At 36.5% G+C, this 24,140-nt stretch overlaps 1 non-coding gene across 1 annotated transcript; it reads right to left on the bottom strand.

The window, feature by feature from the left end:
• Positions 1–14,123: 14,123 nt before the first annotated feature.
• Positions 14,124–14,230, bottom strand: LOC127206761 (U6 spliceosomal RNA). The gene has a single exon (XR_007832857.1). It is a non-coding gene; the product is annotated as a U6 spliceosomal RNA (small nuclear RNA).
• Between the last annotated feature and the right edge of the window lie 9,910 nt (positions 14,231–24,140).

Consider the following 24,140-nt stretch of genomic DNA (forward strand, 5'->3'; position numbering starts at 1 on the left):
TAGTTTCGGTTTGTCAAAAAATCAAGAGTCCATAAGCGCGTGGGTTTATTTCTGGGACTTATATTCAATTCTATTGATCCACTAGTTAGTTCTATGCCAGTGCCATGCAGTTTTTATTACTGTTGCTAGATAGTACACCTTCAGATCAGAGACAGGGATACCTCCAGAAGATCTTTTATTGTATAGGATTGTCTTAGCTATTCAGGGTTTTTTGTTTTTCCATAGTAAGTTGAGAATTGTTCTTTCAAGGTCTGTAAAGAATTGTGTTGGCATTTTGATGGAAATTGTATTGAATCTGTTGATTGCTTTTTTTTTTTTAGATGACCATTTTTGCTATGCTAATTATGCAGATCTATGTGCATCTTTCCATCTTCTGATATCTTCTTCAATTTCTTTTTTCAGAGACTAGAAGTTATCTTTTTGTACAAGTCTTTCACTTGCTTAGTTAGGTTTACACCATGATACTTTATGTTTTTTGTGGCTATTAGGAAGGGTGTTGTTTCTCTAGTTTGTTTCTCAGCCTGTTTGTTTTTTGTAAACAGGAGGGCTAGTGACTTTTAGTTGATTTTGTATACAGCCACTTTACTGAAGGTGTTTATCAGCAGTAAGAGTTCCTTGGTAGAATTTTTGGGGTCACTTATATATACTATTATGTCATATGTGAATAGTAATACTTTGCCATCTTCCTTTCCAATTTGTATCCACCTCATCTCCTTTAGTTGTCTCATTGCTCTAGCTAAGACTTAAAGTACTGTATTATAGAGCTAAAGAGAGAGTGGATAGTCTTGTATTGACCCTGATTTCATTGTAATTAATTTAAGTTTCTCTCTATTTAGTTTGACTTTAATGATAAGCTTGCTGTATAATGCCTTTACGATGTTTAGGTATGTGCATTGTTTCAATGAATATTATTTACTGCCCTTTATAATTCACACTGAAATTTATATGTTTTATGTTTGTGTAGTTATTTCATCTTTTGCTTGTGTTTTTCACATTAGTACTCTCTGTTCTCTTACCTTTATCCTTTTTTTCTTTTCTATTTTAAATAATCTTTTTGGGGTTAAGATACAGACCATTCTCATTAATTTTAAGATTAAATCTGCCAACCACTGTCTTTAAATTGGTATGTTTATGTCAAGAGCTTGATACATTTCCTGTATTATCCTCCAACAAATAATGTTATTAAAATGCAGTCACTTGTATGTCTATGGTTGTTTTCATGCTTCAGTCGTCAAATGAATATAGTACAACAGAACCTATGTGTTCACAGATGTAAAAAGCCAATTTCTGTTTTGTAAGAATTATGCAAATAACAGATTAGACTATGTAAGATATCATTAGATATTTATGTCTAAAGTCTACTGGTTTTCCTTGTAGCTCCTTCTCTTTGTTACTCCTACTTTCTGCTTCCTGTTCTGTCTTTTCTGTTGTACAATTTTTATTAATTCTGATTTACTATGCTCCTGATTTATTCGCATTGTCATAATATTACTTATAGTTTTTGAACCAATTCCCTAAATTCTAAATGTCCATGTTTTGAATGATTATCCTCCTTTACTTTGGAATCAAAATTATAATCATAGCAAGAGCCAGTCATGGTAAAGTAGGCATATAATCTTAGCATGAGGGAAGTTGAGGTCTTGATTTAAATGAGATGTAGACCAGATTAGATGCCATATTGCATGTGAACCCAGCCTAATGTACATCAAGAGACATGACACTTGTTTGAAAAATGAATATATGTGAAGTTAAATGGAATAACTATGTATATTTAAAATTGATAAAGGATTTCTAAAGCACCAACTTGAGTGAAAATTATTGAGTTTCTGCAGGTGTCAGTAAGGCAGAAAAGTAAACCTAGAAGAGATGAAAATAAAAACTCAGGTCACATTGAATTTGTCAACCTGGATCAAAAATTTAAGGAGTTTCTTTATCAATTCTTCAGTTGAGAAACATTTAGGTTAATTCCAGATTTTGCCTATTATGAATAAAGCTCTGATATGAACATAGTTGTTGAAAAGATTCTATAAGGCAAAGGACACTGTCTTTGTTGCATGGTAGGACTTCTTTCAGGTGTATGTCCAAGAGCGGTATAGCTGGGTCTTGAGGCATCAAAATTTCCAATTTTTTCAGAAAGGACCAGCTTGATTTCCAAAGTGGTTGTACGAGTTTGTACTCTCATCAGCAATGGAGGAGTGTTCCCTTTCTCCCAATCCTCCCCAGCATGTGCTGTAACATGAGTTTTTGTTGTTGTTTATTTGTTTGTTTGTTTTTTATCTTGGGCATTCTGACAGGTGTAAGATGGAGTCTCAGAGTATTTTTTACTTGCATTTCCTAATGATTAGGGATGTTGAACATTTCTTTAAGTGTTTCTCAGCCTTTTAATATTCTACTGTTGAGAATTATCTCTTTAGCTCTGTACCACATTTTTTAATTGGGTTATTTGGTTTGGTGATGTTCAATTTCTTGAGTTCTTTATATATTTTAGATATTAGCCCTTTGTCAGATGTAGGATTGGTGATGACCATTGCCCATTGTAGGCTGTCATTTTGTTCTGTTGACAGTGTCCTTTGCCTTATAGAATCTTTTCAATTTCATGACATACCATTTATTAATTGTTGCTTAAGCTGTTGGTGTTCTGAGAAAGAAACTCTGGTACATTTACACAGTGGAATACTACTCAGCTATCAAAAACAAGGAAATCTTCTTTATTTGTAGGCAAATGGATGAAAGTAGATCTTCCCAAGTGAGATAACCCAGACCCAGAAAGACATTCATGGTATATACTCACTTATAAGTGGATATTAGGCCAACATAGAAGTCATCTGATTCCACCCAGTGACAGATGGGGACAGACACTGGGACATGTACAGAGACTCTGTGCCATGATCTGCAGACTGTATGCAAGAGTTGGGGCATAGAAAGACACAGGGGCTGGTGGGGGTGGTGATTTGTCAGGAGCTCCATAAGGAAACTATCAAAGCGACATATCTGGACCCAGGGGCCCTGCACAAATTGATGCCCCATCCAAGGACAAGGCAAGCAGAGTACCTAGACCCCTAGATAAGATGTAGCCAATGGACAGCTCATTCTCCACATGACGGGGTGTGGGAAGGAAGAGCAGAGGACCGCAATTTGATCGCTGTCCTTTAGGGGACAGGTCATGTGGTAACACAGAGTAAGTGGATGCAGGGTATCCAGATAAGACCTGTTAGGCTGTGGTCAGATGGTGGGGGAGGAGAAACTCACCAATCAGAGGTCATGGAGAGAGAAATAGATGAAAGAAGGAGGGAGAGTGGGAACAAGAAGGTATAAGAGCAGAAAAGAGAAAGGATGAATCAAAATTGCTATCATTACTGAATCATACAGTTCTGATTCCCACAAGGTAAACCCTTCCTTGGTGTGAGCTCTCCATTACAAATAATTGTTCTTAACCTGGCAGCAGCCTGTCCTGAGAGACTTTACTCTTCCTGAAATCCAGACTGAATACTTATATCCATGGCTTAAGCCTGTGTCTTCAACTTTGAAAAAGACTGAGGTAAATTGAATAGACAGACACTCTTTAAAGATACTCATGTTCCTGCAAGATGCAAGAACAGGAGATATACACAAATAATGGCAGCTGCTGTTACCCTGGCAAATACCACGCATTAAATAATAATTAAATGGATGAGTGAAAAATGACATTTATGTTCACTATTTGAATTTTATTTTTGCCTTGATTATATCTCGTATTGTAGAATAAAAGTCATAGAACAAAATATGTCAAGGTAAATAAACAGTAATAAAGACAGTCATAGGTTTCTGAATAGAATTCAATGCAGACATTCCTGATGAAATATTTATGCTATTATGTAATTTTTATGTTTTTAAGTATTGAGGACAGAGCCCTAAATTTCAAATTTTCACACAAGAGAAGTATCTTCCTTTCACTACACTGATATAAACATATCAAGACTACTTACAGTTTTTATTTTAAATTGTCTTTGAACATACCTTATATATCAGATAGGCCTTGAACTTGGATATCCCTGTGTCTCAGATTATTGAATAGCTACATTTAGAATGTGACACTAGACACAGAAAAGAAAATCATTAAACAACAACAAGTAGCTTTATATAAAAGATTTATGATTCTTGCTCTTTTTTTTTTTTTGTTTCATATTACAACACAGTTTCTCTACATGGTCTTGATTGTCCTGGACTCTCTTTGTTGATCAGACTCTTCTCTAACTCAAAGAGATCCACTGACTTCTGCCTGTCTGAATGTTGGGATTACAGGCACCCCACTCTGCCCATCTTGATTCTTACTTTTCAAATACAAATTATTATTTTTGCCTTATTTCAAGGTAGGAATCATAGAGATTTGAAATATCTAGAAACTCAACTTCAAAGCATTATTATTCTCATCTATATACTTTTTCCTATTACTTTTTATTTTATTTTTTTAATTTATTTTTTATTAATTTATTCTTGTTACATCTCAATCGTTATCCCATCCCTTGTATCCTCCCATTCTTCCCTCCCTCCCATTTTCCCCTTATTCCCCTCCCCTATGACTGTTCCTGAGGGGGATTACCTCCCCCTGTATAGAAACCTACAAGTAGAACATTATGATAGGCAGATTTGGGCCCAGGAGTCCCGCTCAAACTAAGGCACCAGCCAAGGACAATACAGGCGATAAACTTTAAATTCCTATTACTTTTTAAAAATTAGAATATAACTCATAAAATTTTCAGGAGAATAGCTAGAATCTGGTAACAACTTAGAAGCCTCTCGAACAAAGAAAAGATAAAGAAAATGTGGTACACTCACACAATGGAATACTACTCACCTATTAAACACAAGGAAATCATGATATTTTCAGGAAAATGGACAGAACTAGAAAAGATCATATAGAGTGAGGTAACTCTCACTCAGGAAGACACATATGGCATGTACTCACTCATAAGGTGGATTTTAACCTCATAGCGCAGCATAAAATACTGCAATTCACAGACCCAAAGAAGATAAGTTAGAAAGGGGGATCCGAGGGAAGAAGTTCCAACTTTACTCAGAAGGGGCAGTAGAATAGACAGTGGAAGTGTTTGAAGAGAGGGAACAAGGTAGGAAAAGGAGCACAGAGAGAAATGAGGGTGGATATATGAATCAGGGAGAGTGGGGATGGGGGTGGTGGACAAAGGGCCTGCGGAGAGAAGAGAAACCAGAGGCTGAGGCATCTCTGTGAAAAACTGCAGACCTAAGAGAGGATAGGATTCTGGGAAGACTCTGGGTGACTCTAGTTGAGACTCCGAGTAGCAGGGGTCATGGAGACCGAAGAAGATATCCTCTAACTAGACGGGACATTTGGTGGACAGAGGTGAACATCAACTCCCAGAAGAACTAAAGATTCAAATTTTACGCTACATAAAATACGTGCGGGTATAAAGATGGAACTGAGGTTGAGGGAATGCACAATCAAGGCCTGCTCCAAGCTGAAAACCGTAACATGGGAGAGCGCCAACTCCTGACACTATTAACAATACTCTGTATACTTGCAAATGGGAGCCTAGCATAGTTGTTACCCAGTTGGTGGATCTAAACAGATGCTGAGACTCAGAGTCAAACATTGGGTGAAATGTAGGGAGCCTTGTGGAAAAGTGGGAAAAGGAAATGAAGGAGCTAGAGGGCACAGAGACAACTAACCAGGGCCCAGAATGGCTGTCTGTGGCTGAAGCACCAAGCCAAGGACCATGAATAGGTTGGATCTAGACCCCTACTCTTGTGTAGCTGATGTGCAGCTCAGGCTTCATGTGAGAATCCTAGTAAGACGAGTGACGGACTGTCTCTGACATTGACTCTGCTGCCTGCTTTTTGATTATTCCCCAATGGCCAGGTTGCCTTGCCAGGCTACAAGGGAATAAGATGTATCCAGTTCTGGTGTGATTTGACGTGCTGTGGTGATTTGGTAGGAGTTACCCCCCCTTTTTCTGAGGAGTTGAGAGGGGGAGAAAGAGAAGAAGGAGGAAGGGTCAGAGTAGGAGGAGAGGAGGGAGGGACCTACAGTCAGGATGTAGAGTGAATAAATAAATACATTTAATTTAAAAATACACATTATGGCATTGATATAGTGAATACGTACAGTATTTAACTTAAACCACTTAACTTAACCATTTAACTTAAACCACTGTTTATTCAGTGTCAAACTTTTTAGTCCAATTGGTAATTTAAATAATTATTTCATATATATATATATATATATATATATATATATATATATATATATGATTTATAGAACAAGATATTTTCTACTCTTGAATTTTCTTTTTCTCTTTCTGATCAAATTTTTATTTCTAGTACTTAGAACAATCTTCAGTACTTTAAAGGGGTACCACTGTACTCATGGTATCATAGTAAATACTGCTACGTACTCCAGGAAATACTAATTCCTAAGATTTCTCAAGCTCTAAATTCTTAACTCTGTGGTGGATGAATCTTTCTCAGACTCTCTATTTCTGCCTTCTTCTCTTGAAATGCCCAGATTTTGTCTATACGCATCTGGAGATGTTTCTCCAGGACTTTAACTGATACAATAAGGTTTTTCAAATATAAGGAGCTCAATAAGCAAAAGTTATCTTTTTTCCAGGCTATGAAAACAGACTCAAAATCAATACTATTGAGTTTTTAAAGAACTCATTAAATCTATGCATTCTTTTAGAAACTCCTTCTTTTTCTTAAGTGACCAATTTTATGCATTCCAAAGTTCTAAAAGATAGAAACCCCAAAAGGTAAATTTCATTAATGTGATTCAAAAATAAATTACAAATTATAACATTTTATTTTTATCAAAAGTACATTTGAATTTGAAATTTATTATAAAAATAATTCTTATTTGGTTAAATAGGATGACAAAATAAATGTATGTGGCTGATTCATATAAATATTATTTTTATAAATTGAAGTTGTATTATATATATATATATGACATTAAATGGATATGAATTGCAGTTGAAGTTCCAGATATGCTTCTTCTATTTCAGTTCTATGATCAAAGAGGGGACATGTTGCAGGAGCTAAGAGCCTGGCTGTTAAAAAAACAAGCCAGATTTGTAACTATCTGAGAGCTCAACTGATGTGGTATATTTCTTGAATTTAATCAGATTTTGTGGCTCCATTGTGTAGTCCTCCAATCTGTTAGGAATGGATCTGTAATAAAGCTTTTATTTTATTACTATTCAGAATTGTGACTCTACACCAAACTGAATAAACATACGTTATGTGATTGCCAAAATAATATTCTATATTTACGTGCTATAAAATCAAAGGGAATTCTTATTTGGAATATTGAGGTGTAAAAATTACACTGTTGAATAAGATTGAAAAAGCAGACCAGAAACTATGCACATAAATGAAATAAAATATAGATATTTGATCTATCTTATATTTTTCTAATTCCTTCTTGTGTCTCTTGAGCGCAGCTGTTACATGTTGCATTATATTACATATACTTTAATGCATGCATGAAGAATTAGGCAGCTAATAGATAACTGGATTCCAGAGTATGTGAAAATATGAATTTAATTTATTAATTTATTTTATTTAATGTGTAGACTTTTCTATAGAGAATTATATTTTGTTTTTTCAAAAGATAGATAATGATGGACATTTACTTTACAATAAATATTACACACTTACAGAGAGAAGACAATATTAATGCAGTTAATTTTTTCCAAAAAACTTACACTTTTTGTGGTATATTTTTTTTGTTTTGTTTTGTTTTGTTTTTTGAGACATGTTTTCTCTGTGTAGTCTTGGCTGGCCTAGACTCACTTTGTTGACCAGGCTGGCTTCGAACTCATAGCTATCCACCTGCCTCTGACCTCCCAAATGTTGGGATTAAAGCCGTGCGCCACCATGCCTAGCCATGAGTGCTTTTTTAAAAAGCAGGGTCTCACAGTCCTCTGGCTGGACTGCAATTTAATATTTAGTCCAAACTAGGCTTGAATGCATGGAGATATGTCAGCTTCTGCCTTCAGAAAGATGGGGCTAAAGGCATGCTTCACCATGCCTGAGACACACATAACATTTAAAAATATTTTAAATAAACAAAAGCCTAAAATGCTTACTGTTTTAAACTAGAAATTGGGAGTGAAAAATTAATACAGTTATAGTTTGTTATTTTTGTAATTTATCTTTTATTGTTTCCTGCAATGAGCCGGGCGTGGTGGCGCACGCCTTTAATCCCAGCACTCAGGAGGCAGAGGCAGACGGATCGTTGTGAGTTCGAGGCCAGGCTGGTCTACAAAGAGAGTCCAGGACAGCCAAGGCTACACAGAGAAACCCTGTCTCGAAAAACAAAAAAACCAACCAAACAACCAAACAAAAAACAAAACAAAAAAAATAAAATAAAATAAAAAAAATAAAATAATACATTCTTATGTTTGCATCTGATATTATTTATAATTACCAGGTTATATTAAAACTGTATATAAACACACCATTGCAGTTCATAAACACTATTATTCTTTAATATATAACCATTGAGATATTTATGATGAATTCATGATATACTGTCTTTTAGGTATCCAAGAAAAATTCATGCTGCAGTGCAGTAAATCTTTGATACATTTCTTATCTTTGGTCACCAAGTCACATATTTAAGGTAGTGTCAAGAAAATTCAAAAGGTGAAGGAAGTAATAAAGGAATGATGATGATGATATGCTTTGGAAGAAAAATGCAGTCTGTATATAATGTATTTGCATTGATCATATCAAATCCTGTTCTCCATCTCCACATCTGTCTGTACTGTGCTACATCAGATACCCAAGAAAAATCAAATGAGAGGGTGTCATGGTTATTTTTCTGTAACAGTTCATTCTTTCTAACTGGAGTGTCTCCAGAAAATTCCTAACTGTGTGAGACCATTTATTACAAGATTTTATTGAGGGCCATACTGAAATTGCAGCTCAGTGTTCCTAGATGATATATCTCAAAGTCATAACTGTGGCCCCAAAGTGAATTTTCCTTTCACGTTAGGAAATCTCTGATGTCAATCAGGTACCTCAAGTTCTTCTGTCCTGTACCTAGTACATATAACGTCCCAGAGTTAATGCACACAAATTTAACATTAAACCATGGTATGCATAGCGAAGTGGCAGAAGAAATAGTAACCGTCTGGTGGGTTGTGGCTTAAACATCTTAAATGAGGTTAAGAAATCCAACATACAGAATGAAAGAAATCCAACATACAGAATGATTCAAAGAGATTAGGGCTGGGGTAAAAGAGAGATAGCATTTGTTTAGCATAGGGTTCAAGAGACGGCATGCATACATACCTTCTACCTTGACTTTTGTTTATGCTAGGAACCCCAATCAGTATGGAGTTTCTCCACTTTTATTTGAACAGTCACCATATAAGACATTGGATGATTTAATCACTTTGTCTGAACACTTGGATGGGGGGAGGCTTCATGATATTTTCTCCTTTCATGTTGCATCTCTCTTCAGACGAATTTCTTACTGAAGATTCTTTCCACAATCAGTCCAGGTTTGTATTATGTGAATGTGTTTTTTTTTTTTTCAACCCCAGGTACTAGATAGAAGGATGCATTAGATTGGGCACAGCAGCTAACTATAGCATGTCTTGTGCTCAGGCAAGGGAGTATTTCTTGACAGCTGCAGATAGTTTGAAAAAGTATAAATGGGAGACTCTCAACAGGGTCTTGGGTGCCTGATGTTACCCCTGCTGCTGTTTCCATTGCTGCTGTTCCTTGCTTGTTGTTGATTCCTGCTGCTGCATTTGGTATTGCTGGATTACTAGAGTGCTGGATTGCTGGCTTCCTGGATTGTTGAACTGCTGGATTGCTGGTTTACTCTGAAAAATATTACTATATTTGCCCCTAGGAACCAGGAGACACTGATTAGCAAAAAAAAAAAAAAAAAAAAAAAAAGTTTTAAAAGGTCTATGTCACCTTTCCCTTCTAAATGTCCTTCAATTCTACCTAGTTTTTTTTTTTTGGGGGGGGGGATTGGAAGGAACGGAGGTAGAGAAGGTTGGTAGATATAAGAACCAAATTAAAATAGCTAAAATTAAATATGCCTAGAGGTTTGGATCCTGAAAAGATCATTTAAATGAAAATAAGTAGGGGGAGAATGAAACAGATTTTTGAAATTACGTCACCTTTCTCATGGTTGATATGAAGCATCAATAGTAATTACTGGAGAAACAAATGTGATCATGTCAGAAGCAATCATTGTAGATAGGACAGACAGGTACTGATAGGCAGTAAACAGCTAAGTCACTTACTGAGACCATCAAAGACAGAGAACAAAAGTGTCAGGAGATAGTGTGATAAAAGACAAAGGGAAAGTCTTATAGAGAAACTAAGAAATATAAAGAAACAAATGTGGACACACTTTTGAATCAATTGTCCATTCTGCCACTTAAAAAAAATTTTTTTTTTTTTTTATGTTGCTAAACCTGGGGCTTTTTCTCAACTAACTTTATTATTCTCTAATTTACATAAAACCAAACTTCCAGGGTGAGGGTGTGATAATATGATAACTAATAAAGCATAGAATCAAATAATCTCCAGTACCACCAGACTAGAATGTATCAAACTAACACATAGCATTCCGTTCTCTGTGCCACTTTGTAGTAAGCTTCTATTGACTAATATTTTAGCATGGACAGTTATGCAGTCCACATCGTATTTTCATTATCTTACAGCGTATGAACAATGCTGTGAGAATATGTTTATCCATCTGTAATCAGTTTCATTTTTTGAACCCACAATACGTCTTTGTGAAAGGCCACATGTCTTATTCACTTCTCTATTGAGAGGGAGGCACCTTGACAAACACAATTTATAGAAGAAAGAGTTTATTGGAGAATACCGTGTCAGAGTGTGCATGATCATCATCCATCAAGGTGGGAGAGCACAGCTGCAGGAGGGCAGGCATGGTGTAGTGGTATAGTGCTGGAGTAGTACGAGAGAGAGAGAGAGAGAGAGAGAGAGAGAGAGAGAGAGAGAGAGAGAGAGAGAGAGAGAGAGAGAGAGAGAGAGAGGGAGAGAGAGAGAGAGAGAGAGAGAGAGAGAGGGAGAGAGAGGGAGAGAGAGAGAGAAGAGAGAGAGAGAGAGAGAGAGAGAGAGAGAGAGAGAGAGAGAGAGAGAGAGAGAGAGAGAGAGCGCAAACAGAGTTGCTTGCATGCTCATGTTTCCCTGTTCATCATCCTGAACATTTTATGTATGTTAGTTCACATCTTTCTGAAATTCATTACTTTATGTAATGGTTGTCTTGTTACAGAATGGGTAAGGCGTTTTCAGAGATTTTCCAATTACATCACCACAAATATATGATTCTGATGGGCTTCCAGCTTTTCCCCTCCAAGTAACCAGAATGATATGGTGTTGCTAACTCATAGGAAGATGATTACAATTGTCCTTCACCTAGACATGTCCTGGAGCGCTTACAGCAACTTTAACTCTCCTACAGCTTTTTCCAGTACATTACCAGAGGGAGAAGTAACAGCAATGGATCATGAACACAGATAGATACCAACTTAAGCTGCAGAAAGCCATGGCAGGATGCAGAGGACCCCATATAGGAAAATTCCTAGTTGAGAAGAGGGTATCTGCAAAATTTTCCTGGGAAGGTATGAAGCTAGCAAGAGCGAAGGGCTCATATCAAATGTGGCATTATCCCTTTGGGAATACTCTATTGTCTTGTGGACCCTCACTTTTAATTAGATATACAAAAGTTAAAGAATTGTTTCAAGGTGATGATTAAAAACAAACAAATGAGAACACTTAAGTACAGCCTAGACCTCCTGTGCAAGCAGAACAATAGTGGGGACAATTCTTCTCCTTTTTTTGCTTTTATCATGATGTTATCACCTACATACTATTGTAAATATCTTCACATAATGATCTTTTTTTTTACTGAAAAATAAAATCATTCATATTACATCTCAATTGCTATCCATCCCGTGCATCCTCCCTTTTCTCCCTCCCTCCTGCTTTTACCCCATTCCTCTTCCCTATAACTGTGACTGAGGGGGATTTCCCCTCCTGAATTTGATGCTAGGGTATCAAGTCTCTTCTTCGTAGTCTGCTCTCCTTCCCCCAAGTGCCATCAGGCCTCCCCATCAATGGAACAAGGCCAAATATGGGGCACCAGATTTTGTGTGAAAGTCAGTCCCCACTGTCTACTTAACTGGAGAATGTCCTGTCCCTTGGCTTGTGGGATAGAGATGAGGACATCCTATTGAGACTCTAGGTGAGAGAAATACAGGAGATGTGGAAATAGAAGGATTCTAAGGATCCTAGAAACCCACAAGAAGAACACTATGATGGGCGGATCTGGGCCCAGGGGTTCTGCTTGATCTGTGGCACCAACCAAGGACAATACATGCAGTCATCATCAAACCCCTACCCAGATAATGGTCTTACATATCTCAGTCCCAAAGCCTTTTTGTTAATAGAGATGTGTAATATCATTTGTGATACAATTTTCAGTTTCCCTTTATTCAAGTATACATCATCACTTTACTTTACCAATCTGCTACATACTGTCTTTCTTTTTTATTATTTACTTATTGATATATTTTTTTAGAGGTGTCAATTTTTTTTTTAATAAAAAGCTTTTTCTGGGCTTCCAACACTATTGCAAAATGTAGCACACTAACAGCATGCGTGTTGTTTTTCTTTATAAAAATATATTTTATTAACTTATTCATATTACATCTCAATTGTTATCCCATCCCCTGTATCCTCCCATTCCTTCTTTCTTCCCATTTTCTCTTCCTCCAGTCCCCTATGACTGTGACTGAGGGGGAACTCCTCCCCCTGCATATGCTCATAGGGTATCAAATCTCTTCTTGGTAGCCTGCTATCCTTCTTCTGAGTGCCACCAGGCCTCCCCATCAAAGGGACATGGTCAAATATGGAGCACCAGAGTTTGTGTGAAAGTCAGTCCCCATTCTCCACTCAACTGTAGAGAATGACCTGTCCATTGGGTAGATCTGGATAGGGTTTTGAAGTTTACTGCACGTATTGTCCTTGGCTGGTGCCCATCATAATGTTCTTCTTGTAGGTTTCTAACACGCTCTGGATCCCTCTATTTCCCCATTCTCCTATGCTTCTCTCACCTAGAGTACCAATAGGATGTCTTCCCCTTTGTCCCACTTTCCTGATAAGTGAAGACTTTCATGGGCCGTGTGTCTTGGGCTAGTGTCCAGATATAATTGAGTATATACCATTCGATTCTTTTTGTATCTGGGTTAACTCACTCATTATGATCATTTCTAGTTCAATCCATTTTTCTACAAATATCGGGAATTCCTTGTTTTTAATAGCTGAGTAGTTTTCCATAGTGTAAATGTACCACAGTTTCTTTATCCATTCTTCTCCTGTGGAACACTTAAGCTGTTTCCATATTCTGGCTATTATGAAAATGGCCACTATGAACATTGTTGAGCAAATGTTCTTGTTGTGTGTTGGAGCATCTTCTGGGTATAATCCAAGGAGTTTAATAGCTGGGTCTTGAGGAAGCCTTATTCCTAGTTTCCTGAGATAGCTCCAGAGATTTCAAAAATGGCTGTACTAGTTTGCGTTCCCACCAGCAATGAAGTAGGGTTCCTCTCTTTCCACATCCTTGCCAGCAGGTGGTGTCACTTGAGTTTTTGATCTTAGCCATTCTGATGTTGTAAGATGGAATCTCAGAGGTGTTTTGATTTGCATTTTTCTGATGACTAAGGAGGTTGAGCATTTCTTTAAGTGTTTCTCAGACATTTGATATCCCTCTGTTGAGAATTCTCTGTTTAGTTCTGTGCCCCATTTCTCAGTTGGGTTATTTGGTTTGGTGATGTTTAATTTCTTGAGTTCTGTATATATTTTGGATATTAGACCTTTGTCAGATGTAGGGTTGGTGAAGATCTTTTCCCAGTCTGTAGACTGTTGCTTTGTTCTGTTGACAATATGTCCTGCCTTACAGAAGCTTCTCAGCCTCATGCAGTCCCATTTATTAATTGTTGACCTTAAGACATGGCCTGTTGGTGTTCTGTTCAGGAAGTCTCCTTTGTCAATGTGTTCCAGGCTCTTCCACACTTTTTCTTCTAACCAGTTTAGTGTCTCTGGTTTTAAAAAATATGGAGTGCTTCGTGAATTTGTGTGTCATCCTTGCTCAGGGGCCATGCTAATCTTCTCTCTATCGTTCCAATTTTAGTATATGTGCTGCTGAAGCCAGCACCATACTGTCTTTCAAATTAAAATAACTTATCTCAAATGCCTTAATGGGTATACATATCACATTTATTATTTCTATCTCCAAGAACTTGAATATTGTTCTTGGTGCATGTGATAAGTTCAAAGTCATGGATGTCATGAAGAAGAATTTTTTATTGTATTTCAAAAGTACACCTTTATTTTACTACGGCTTCGGGGTCATCAGATAAATTCGTATTCTCCATTTTTCACTTTTTTTTTGTCTCAACTATGTCATATGGAAGTTTTTGGACATGATAAGGACTCTTATTTATTTGTTATTTAGTACATATCATATGAGCAATTGTTGGTTTAATACTTAAGATCTGGAGTGCAGGATTAATTCAAAGAAGGAATGGTCAGTGGTACTAGAAATTTAAGGAACATATTAGACAGTGAGGTTTTATCTTCATGCAAAGGCAATTTCTGACAATATCAAACTTTATCCACTTCTAAAATTTAGAATTTATAATTTTCATACTTTTCAACAAGATCTGAGACATACATTGCACTGTTCACATTGGCAGACCTGAGATGCGTTTCTCATGGTCCTTTCTGTTTTACCTAGCATTTCTTGTTTACATATCAAATGTTCCGTTTCTCACTTCATCTTTATAACAGCTTGCCAATCTTTAAGGATCATCTCATCCATCAGCCTTGCAAAAATATCCCACGACATTAACAAGCCAGGTGTGTCAAGCACCACTCTGGGTCAGCTACTTTTACATTGACCTCCAATCATTCATGGGTACAGATTTAATGTAAAAGGGAAAACCCAACAGATTTCCTTAAACCAGGTGTGTTTATCTTATTAACAAAAAATACTTTCCAACATAACTGAAGGGAAGACTAGATGACTGAATTTAACATTGATTTGTCCTAAATGGAAAATGTTTCCTTTAGGGTATCCTCAGTTCCTGTCTCTTATTTCTAGGGCTGAATTTTTCCTGGAATCCCCTAGTTTTTGCAACAAGCACTGAGCACCTTGCCTAGTCCTGAACTTTTCATCATCTAAAATTTGATGTCAAACTAAGGTATAGTTTATAAAAAGGAAATATGACATTCCATCTATTGTAAAAAATAAAATGATTTAGTACTATTTCTTAAACTCCCAATACTATACTTGTGGATTTATTTTGGTTCAGAAAAAATGTGCATACATATGATGTTATACGCCCAACTCTGTCTTTTTCTTCAGTTTTTCTTAATCCTTTACTACTGTGAAACTACAGCCCATGACGGTAACTGTTACTACAAGTACCAGAAATATTTTTCTATGTCTCTCATAGTATCTTAAGTGACATATTATCTTAAACCCCGTTTCTGGTTACTTTTATTCTCATCTGATGTCATGGGACACAGACAGACATGATGCATATAGGCAAATTTATTATGAAAATGTGATGTGAGTATACCTTAAAAGTTTTCTTTTATCTTTCTACATTCTCTGAAGTGAAGTGCTGGAGATAATAAGACGATGTGAGAGGAAAAGAACTTTGTTAATGACAGGAACGCAGGAGGCACTGAAAGCCCACTGTTCTCCTTGTCAGTAGTCTAGCTGTGTCTGCCTGAGATGTGAATTGCTCCTGTACTTTCACTCTTTAGTTTTAAGGCTAGGAAAAAAAATGAAGAAAAGGTGAAAATTCAAAATCCTAAACAATTGTAATTGTAGTCATTCAAAAGCATATTTCAAGTTTTGAATTTTTTTCTGGTGTTTTCAATGCAGATACACTCAAATAGTGATATGAACCACCCAACCCCTTCTTCAGCCAAGTACAGAAAGTAATATTTAGAAACATCTTAAAATATTTCTCCCTATGAAAATAAAATTAAAAGAGCTTGAGGATTTTCCAATGGAAAGAAATCAAGTTCTCAAAACAATGCCTTGTCGGGGAAATCATAATCTTTATTCAGTCCAGATGACCTAACCACTTGCTTTTCACCTGTCTATACCACTGTTGGCATCCACTTTTAAGACTAATGAGACCCTGTTTTTTTTTTTTTTTGGTGTGTGTGTGTGTGTGTGTGTGTGTGTGTGTGTGTGTGTGTGTGTGTTTAGGAAACTAATTTGGATTACTCCAAAATCACAGACTTCCATACACCCAAAATAAGGTAGTTCTAGGGAAGGTTAGCTGGTAGAATCAGTTTCAGAAAGGAGTAGGGAAAAACAAGGGCAGTGCTACAAATTATATAATAGAGCCTAGAACTCAAGCATATGCAGTTTCATATTTAGCACCTCTCCAAAAGAGCATTTTTTATAATAGAACTGCTTTATATTTAGATCTGTATCATCCTTGGATGGCTGTCTTCTTCCAATCCTCTGAGGACATTCTCAAAATAATAGTGACACAAAAGCCTCAGCATGCTTGGTGGTAAAAGTCCTTTGTGTACAAAGATGTTGCTGTAGCTGGTCCATCCTGGGGAGACTTTCATCACGCCCGTTTTTAATGTTTCTTTGTCCTTCTACTTGTAAAGTGAAATCACAAGAAGGTTAGAATAAATGTGATTTCTCTAAATTTTAATTCAACTTTTAAAGTGAACTCACAAGAAGGTGCTAATAAATGTGATTTCTACAAATTTGGCTAACTCTGTTTACTTAGTCTTCTCTGCGTGCCTGATGCATAGTTAGTGCTCATTTTATTTATTTGTTGAATAAATTAGAGAGTTGCATTCTGACAAAGCCCTCATTGTCTTTAAAGTTGTATTTTATATAAACTAACCATAATTACTCCACATTCTCTTCTTTAGGGCTTTCTTTTCTTTTCCAAAGCATCATTGGATATTTTATTGTTCCTTTCTGGGTCCAGTGCACAAAAACATGAGATGTTAGTGTTCAGTCTGTAGCCCAGCCTAAGAGAATGAACAGTAAGCATAACTGAGTGGTAGTCAAGCCAGGAAGGATATTAGACTGAATATTATTTAAGCCTCTGAAAAGAGTAGCTGTGGCTATTAAGTAGCAGACTATTGTTTTCATTGAAAATGATACCCTATGAGCATATACAGGGGGAGGAGGTCCCCCTCAGTCACAGTCATAGGGGAGGGGAGTAAGGGGAAAATGGGAGGGAGGAATGAAGGATACAAGGGATGGGATAACCATTGAGATGTAATATGAATAAATTAATAAAAAAAGAAAATTTAATTATATATATATATATGACACCTTACACGTGGAGTAGTGAAGATAAGTTTAGTCTTTCTTTCCACCATCTGGGTCCTGATGATCAAATTCAGGCCACCGAGTTCAGCAGCAACTACCTTGACTGAGTCATCTCACAACCACTTTCTTTTGAATTTTAATGTGAAAAACTATGAGAATGACTATATTTGTATGAGTCGAAATGTATTTTCCCCCTTTCAGCTGTATATTTTTATCATATTGATATGAATTGAATAAAAAGGAGTTTCTGATATATTTTAGATGTTGATGGGAGAAAACATTTTAGTCTTCACAGACACTATTAGTTCTGTCTTATTATTCCTGATATTTTCTCTCTTTTTTTCTTCCTTTTATTGATAAGATTTTTTTCCCATACAATATATCCCGAATTTAGCTTTCCCTCCTTCTACTCCTTCCAGTCGTTCTTCCTCCCTGCCGCTTTCTGTCTTTTAATTGAAAGGAGCCAGCTTCTAAGAGATACAACTAAATATGGCAAAAGAAAATACAATAATATGGAGTGAGAACTGTCATATCAAATTGGGCACGGCAACACAACACGGAGAAAAGAATTCCAAGAGCAGGCACATGAATCAGAGACTCACTTGTTCTGAGTTGTGGGTCCCATAAAAACAGTAGGATAAAAGCTATAATATATACATAGAAGACTGGGTAGAGACCTATATAGGCGTTATGCTTCATTCACTGTGAGCTCATGTGCACCTTGTTTAGTTCATTGAAAGGGCCTTGTCTTATTTATTACCTCCTCACTGGCTCTTTTTCATCTTTCTGCCTCTTCTTTGTTGGGATTTCGTCATCTCTTTTTTTTTTTTCTGTTAATCACTACAACTAAATTTATTTTTTTTTATTAATTTATTCTTGTTACATTTCAATGTTTATCCCATCCCTTGTATCCTCCCATTCCTCCCCCCCCCCATTTTCCCATTATTCCCCTCCCCTATGACTGTTCCTGAGGGGGATTACCTCCCCCTATATATTCTCATAGGGTATCAAGTCTCTTCTTGGCTACCTGCTGTCCTTCCTCTGAGTGCCACCAGGTCTCCCCCTCCAGGGGACATGGTCAAATGTGAGGCACCAGAGTACGTGAGAAAGTCATATCCCACTCTCCACTCAACTGTGGAGAATGTTCTGACCGTTGGCTAGATCTGGGAAGGGGTTTAAAGTTTACCTCCTGTATTGTCCTTGGCTGGTGCCTTATTTTGAGCAGGACCCCTGGGCCCAAATCTGCCTATCATATTGTTCTCATCTCTTAGGGGACGGATTTGATGGATACCTCCCATTTAGACTTCCTCTCTCCATGTAATGTCTGGCTATGTGTCTGCTTCTGCGCTAATTGCTGCGAGAAGAAACCTCTCTAATGATGACAAGACAAGGCACTGATCTACGAGCACAGTAGATTATCACTAGGTGTCATTTTAATGACACTGTTATTTGTTTATTTGACTAGTAGTGTTTAGTTTTACCCTAGTTATCATCTGGCATATCTAGTCTCTGGTTCTCACTTTCTCTAGCATTGTGTGGTATGGTTGCCTCTCTTTGAGTGGACATTAAGTCAAATCAGACATTCATTGGCTACTCCCATAAGTTCTGTGCCACTGCTGCCCTAGCATATAATGCAGGACATATTGTAGGTCAAAGGTTTTGTTGCTGGTTTGGCGATTATGCTTCTTTTTTGGTAGCTGTAGAATACCTTCCTGCACCAAAGAGTCTAGAAGGTAAGGGTGAAGGCTCCATGTAGGCACCCACTTGACTTCATGTTCAATGAGTTGGGTAGGTATTATTCATCACAATAGGCCCCATGGGCAGTTTATTGAGAGCAAACCTTTGTCTTAACAACAACCTAGGTTGTTTGAGGATTTTCATGGTACCTCTTCTGTCAACAACTCAATTGAAGGCATCACAGTTCTTCCATTGGAAACCTCACCTAGATGTGTAGTTGAAAGTCTGTATCCACTTTCATTATTACTAGGAGGCCTCACTAGGAATACTTTCATATATTCCAGGCAGTTTCCTCTGTACTCGGTTTCTGCTGAATCCCAACAAAGGCCCTAATTTCACCTGTTTCTACCAGAACTCTCTCCCTCCAATTCATCTCTCTCTGTACCTGAACTTTCATCTCTGTCTCCTCCTGCTCCCCTTCTGCCATTAAAATCTATTTCGACCTCCCAGGGAAATACATGTGACTCATCCTCCCACTGCCATGACAACTTCTTTTTACCTAACCTCTCTGGGTCTAAGGATTGTAGTTCTGTTATAATTTACTTAATGACTAATATCTACTTATAAGTGAATCAGTTCATATGTGTATATCACTTGGAATTATTATTTTTTCCTTGTTTATTCATTGGCCTGCAAATTTCGGGTAGTCATTTTTTAAACCTGAGTATTAAACCATTCTGTATATGTACCAAATTTTTTTATCAATTATTTTGATGAGAGACATTTTATAAATGTATCACATTTTGTTATCAATTCTTAGGTTGAAGGTCATAGATTTTTTCTGTGTCTTGCAATTATGAATAAAGTTACAATAAACATAATTTGTCAAAAAGAATACAAATTCATTTCTAAATTTAAGTGCCACATATCCTCCCATTTATTAATTTACTGATATTGGAAGTAGATTCTAAAATTATGCTAAATATCTGTTTCACTAGATGTAGTAAAATAATTTGGAAAAATAGCTTTTTTTCACAATAACAATTCCATACCATTGGTGGAGAGATGGCTTACTGCACACATACTTCTATTGCAGTGAGCAGGAGTATGAATCCCAGCACCTATATCAGAAGTTCACACCCACCTACAACTCCAATTGTAGAGGATTCTAATATCTCCATCTTCTGTTTGCATCTTCTCTCTCTCTCTCTCTCTCTCTCTCTCTCTCTCTCTTTCTCTCTTACACACACACACACATTCACACACTCAAAAGAAGTAAAAATTAATATTTTAAAAATAATTCCTTACTTAAAGATGTTTGTAAGGAAACCAATTCTCTGTAGTAAATGCTATACTTGACAAGCCCACAGCATGCAACATAGCAAATGCTGATGAGTTTAAAGATGTTCCTTTAAGTTTTGCCTAAGAAGAGAGTCAGCACTGCCATCCCCACTTACACTAAACATATTATTATATGTCCTAGTTAAAGCAATTGACAAAGAAACAAAAACATTTCCATGAATGTTCAAAAGGAAGAAAGAGAAACAACCATATTTAATATGATATTACATAGAAAAACAATAAAGACTCCACACAAAAACTGTAAAAGTTTCTAAGTCTATATAGAATAGAAAATAAGCTTACAAAACACATAGTTTTTATACAGTTTTTTAAAATTTATTTAATCACTTTACTTCCCTATCATGGACCTCTCCTCTCCTCCCAGTCCCACCCTACATCTCCTCCCCCCCTTCCTCCTTTTCTTTTCCTCAGAACAGGGTACCATTTCTCCATGGCACATCAAGTTTCAGCAGCACTAAGGGTTTTCTGTCCCACTGAGGCCAGACAAGGCAGCCCAGGTATGGAAAAGGGATCTAAAGGCTGGCAACAGAGTCAGAGACAGACATCACTACAAGACCCACTTGAAGAACAAGCTGCATCTCTACTACATATGTGTAGGGGTCCTAGGCCCTTGCAACCAAAGAGTATTTATTCAGTTCATAAGAAAGAAATTGAAGAAAGTACAAATAATCTAAACAATATGCCAGCATTCTGGGCTGATGTGATTAATACTGATAAAATGCTAAGGATATCCTAAGTAACATAGTCAATATTATGTCACTGATCATTCATGAAATTATTCACATAAAACAAGTTATAATAATCTGAGATTGTTTCATCAAACTACAAAAGATGCAAATAGGCACAGTAATTTTGGACAAAATAGTATAGCTAGAGGTATCATACTGCTTCCCTCGATCTTTGCTACAATGATGAAGTAATCAGAACAGCATGCACAACAGATGCTCAGAACAATGGGACAAGAGGGAAACGCCAGAGAAAAAGATCCATGTACTGAGAGGTATCTGACTTTTGACCAAGACTGTAGAACCACAGAGGAGAAGGAAGTTATCTTCCACAGGTTTTTTGGGAAAACTGTTGTTAGAGCTAATTAGATTTAATCTCTGACCATATGCAAACCAGATAAAATGTTACTAAGCTTTAACTGTTAAAACCAGAAACTAAAATCTTTGTAGAGGAAGGCAGAGAGAAAACCCCACATCATTAGTCTAGAAAGTGGACGTTTGATAAGACCATGAAAGCACATGGAAAAAATTTTAAAATAAAGGTTAATTGTACTGCTACAAACAAAATGGATTTTTTTACAGCCAAGGAAATAATTAAAAAAGTGAAGAGAACAGCCAAAACAGGGAAAACTATACTAAGCATCTAGTAAAAGGTTAATTACCAAAATGTAGAATGATGTGAGAAGCTCAAAGGCAAGCAAACAAATTTACCAATGGGGGATAAGAGAGTCGGGTGGGGTAGGGAATGGGAAAAAAGTGGATGACGATGTAGAAAGAAGCAGATTAAGTTGACCATGAGTTTGTGAAGGCATGCTCAACATTGCCAGCTATTAGGAAAATGCAGATCAAAACTATAATAAAATAACAGCTGACGTCTCATAGAGTTGCCTTTTTTTTTTTTTAAAAAAAAAAAGGGAAGACAAAAATGTTGCTAAATTTATATATTAAAAAACAGGGAACCTTTTTGAGATGTTGTTAAGAATATAAGTAAGTTATTATGGAAAACAATATGAAGGTACATCAAAATTAGAAATGCAGTTACCATGTGATCCACCCACACTATCCTATGTATATATCAGTATGAAATAAATTGACATATGGAACACAGAGTGACAATCCTGTTTACCCACTGTGCTAGTCACAGCAACGAACATCTGTCATCAACCCTGAGAGGATGTGATGTATGAGGAAATTTTGTGTACATGTGAAACAAAATACTATTCAGAGACACACAATAAAAGAGGAAATGTTACCCCTTGCCATTTGCTTCATTTCTTATGAAGCTTATTTCTGAGCTTATGTCTCAAAATTAAACGCCTTTAAAACTGTGGTCTACCATTCTTCTTATGTTATCCTTTGCTTCACTTCTTTGTTCTCCACCTTACGGGCGATAGTCACACACACACACACACACACACACACACACAAACATACACACACACACACACACACACACACAATTAGCCCTTGAATTTCTGTGTAGTTCTTGTTAAGGAAATATTTGCTAAAATTGGAAAATGGCATCCTTTTCAATGATGGTACATATGTGTTACTGATTAGACATACAATGTCCTACATACCCCATACTTTGGGACATTGTATTTGCTTATGGGAGTCTTAGAAAGTATTTACAATTTCAGCACTAAGGCATGATCAATTGTTGAACCCTTTGAAGGATTTATAATATGGTGGCACCTATGGGAGGCAATAAAATGGGAAGTGTGAGCTTTTGAAGGAAGCAGGTCACTGGAGGCTTATACTTGGCAATGTGTATCTTCCCTTAGAATGGCCTACTGATGTTTGGGTTTTGTTCTGTTTTGTTTTGTTTTTTGTTTTTTGTTTTTTGTTTTTTTGTTTTTTTGTTTTTTTGCTTCTCTCTCTCTCTCTCTCTCTCTCTCTCTCTCTCTCTCTCTCTCTCTCTCTCTCTCTCTTTGTGTGTGTGTGTGTCTGTTTTCTGGCCACTATATTGTGACCTAGACTGTTCCACAACTTGCTCCTTACTGTGATAGATTGACATCTTCAAAACCATGAACCAAAATAACTGTTTTATCCCTTAAGTTGTTTTTGTCAAGTGTCTGGTCAGAGTCCTGAGAAAAATAACTAACACAGTTATAGAAAACAGAATTGTATATTTTGATTTTCCATATCTTTCTATTTATGTATATTATGTCATAAAATTCTCAATAAAACCTTCAAAACAATATAAAAATGTATGCAACCAGGAGTGGTGGTGCACGCCTTTAATCCTGGCACTTGGGAGGCAGAGGCAGGTGGATCTCTATAAGTTGGAGACCAGCCTGGTCTACATAGTGAGTTCCAGAACAGCCAGAGCTTAAAGAGAAACCCTGTCTCAAACAAACAACCAAACAAATAAAAACAGGTTACCTTCATTCCTTCATCTTATATGATTTCCTCACATAATGAAAATTGTGTTTAAGTTTTGCCTTCTTTGGTACACTATCTGATCCAGAATATTCTCAATGACTGTTTACTCAATAGATAGCTACAGGGAACCTAATAATTACCCTTTCAAATATATTTTGAGTTTACTTAATTCAATAGTTCAGTAAAGGAATTAAAATAACATTTTAATTTAGAGAAAATAAGTTTCCCTCTTTAGAGGGAAAGCTACAAATAGTGTTTTCTTTGTATGTAGAATTTGCTTTTACCATAAAACTAATCCATAACTGGTAATCATCATGTCTTAATTCATTTTAATTCTTATTAATAACCATAAACTATAGTATCATATTTTATAGCTAATTTTATCTAAGGTATCTCTAGTGAATGCTTCACTATCATATTATTTAATAGAAAACTATCTATTTCCTTGAGCATTTTTATTCTGTTTACTGCAATGTCACAAGGTTGAATACAACCTGAAGATATAATTGTATAGATCATAGAAAGGGGGCAGGAATGAGTTAAATATACACCATTCTAAGCCCCCTTCCCTTGGTATTATTAGTTTAAAA

The sequence above is a fragment of the Acomys russatus genome, chromosome 23 (genome assembly GCF_903995435.1).
Source record: "Acomys russatus chromosome 23, mAcoRus1.1, whole genome shotgun sequence".
In the NCBI taxonomy this organism is placed as follows: Eukaryota; Metazoa; Chordata; class Mammalia; order Rodentia; family Muridae; genus Acomys; species Acomys russatus.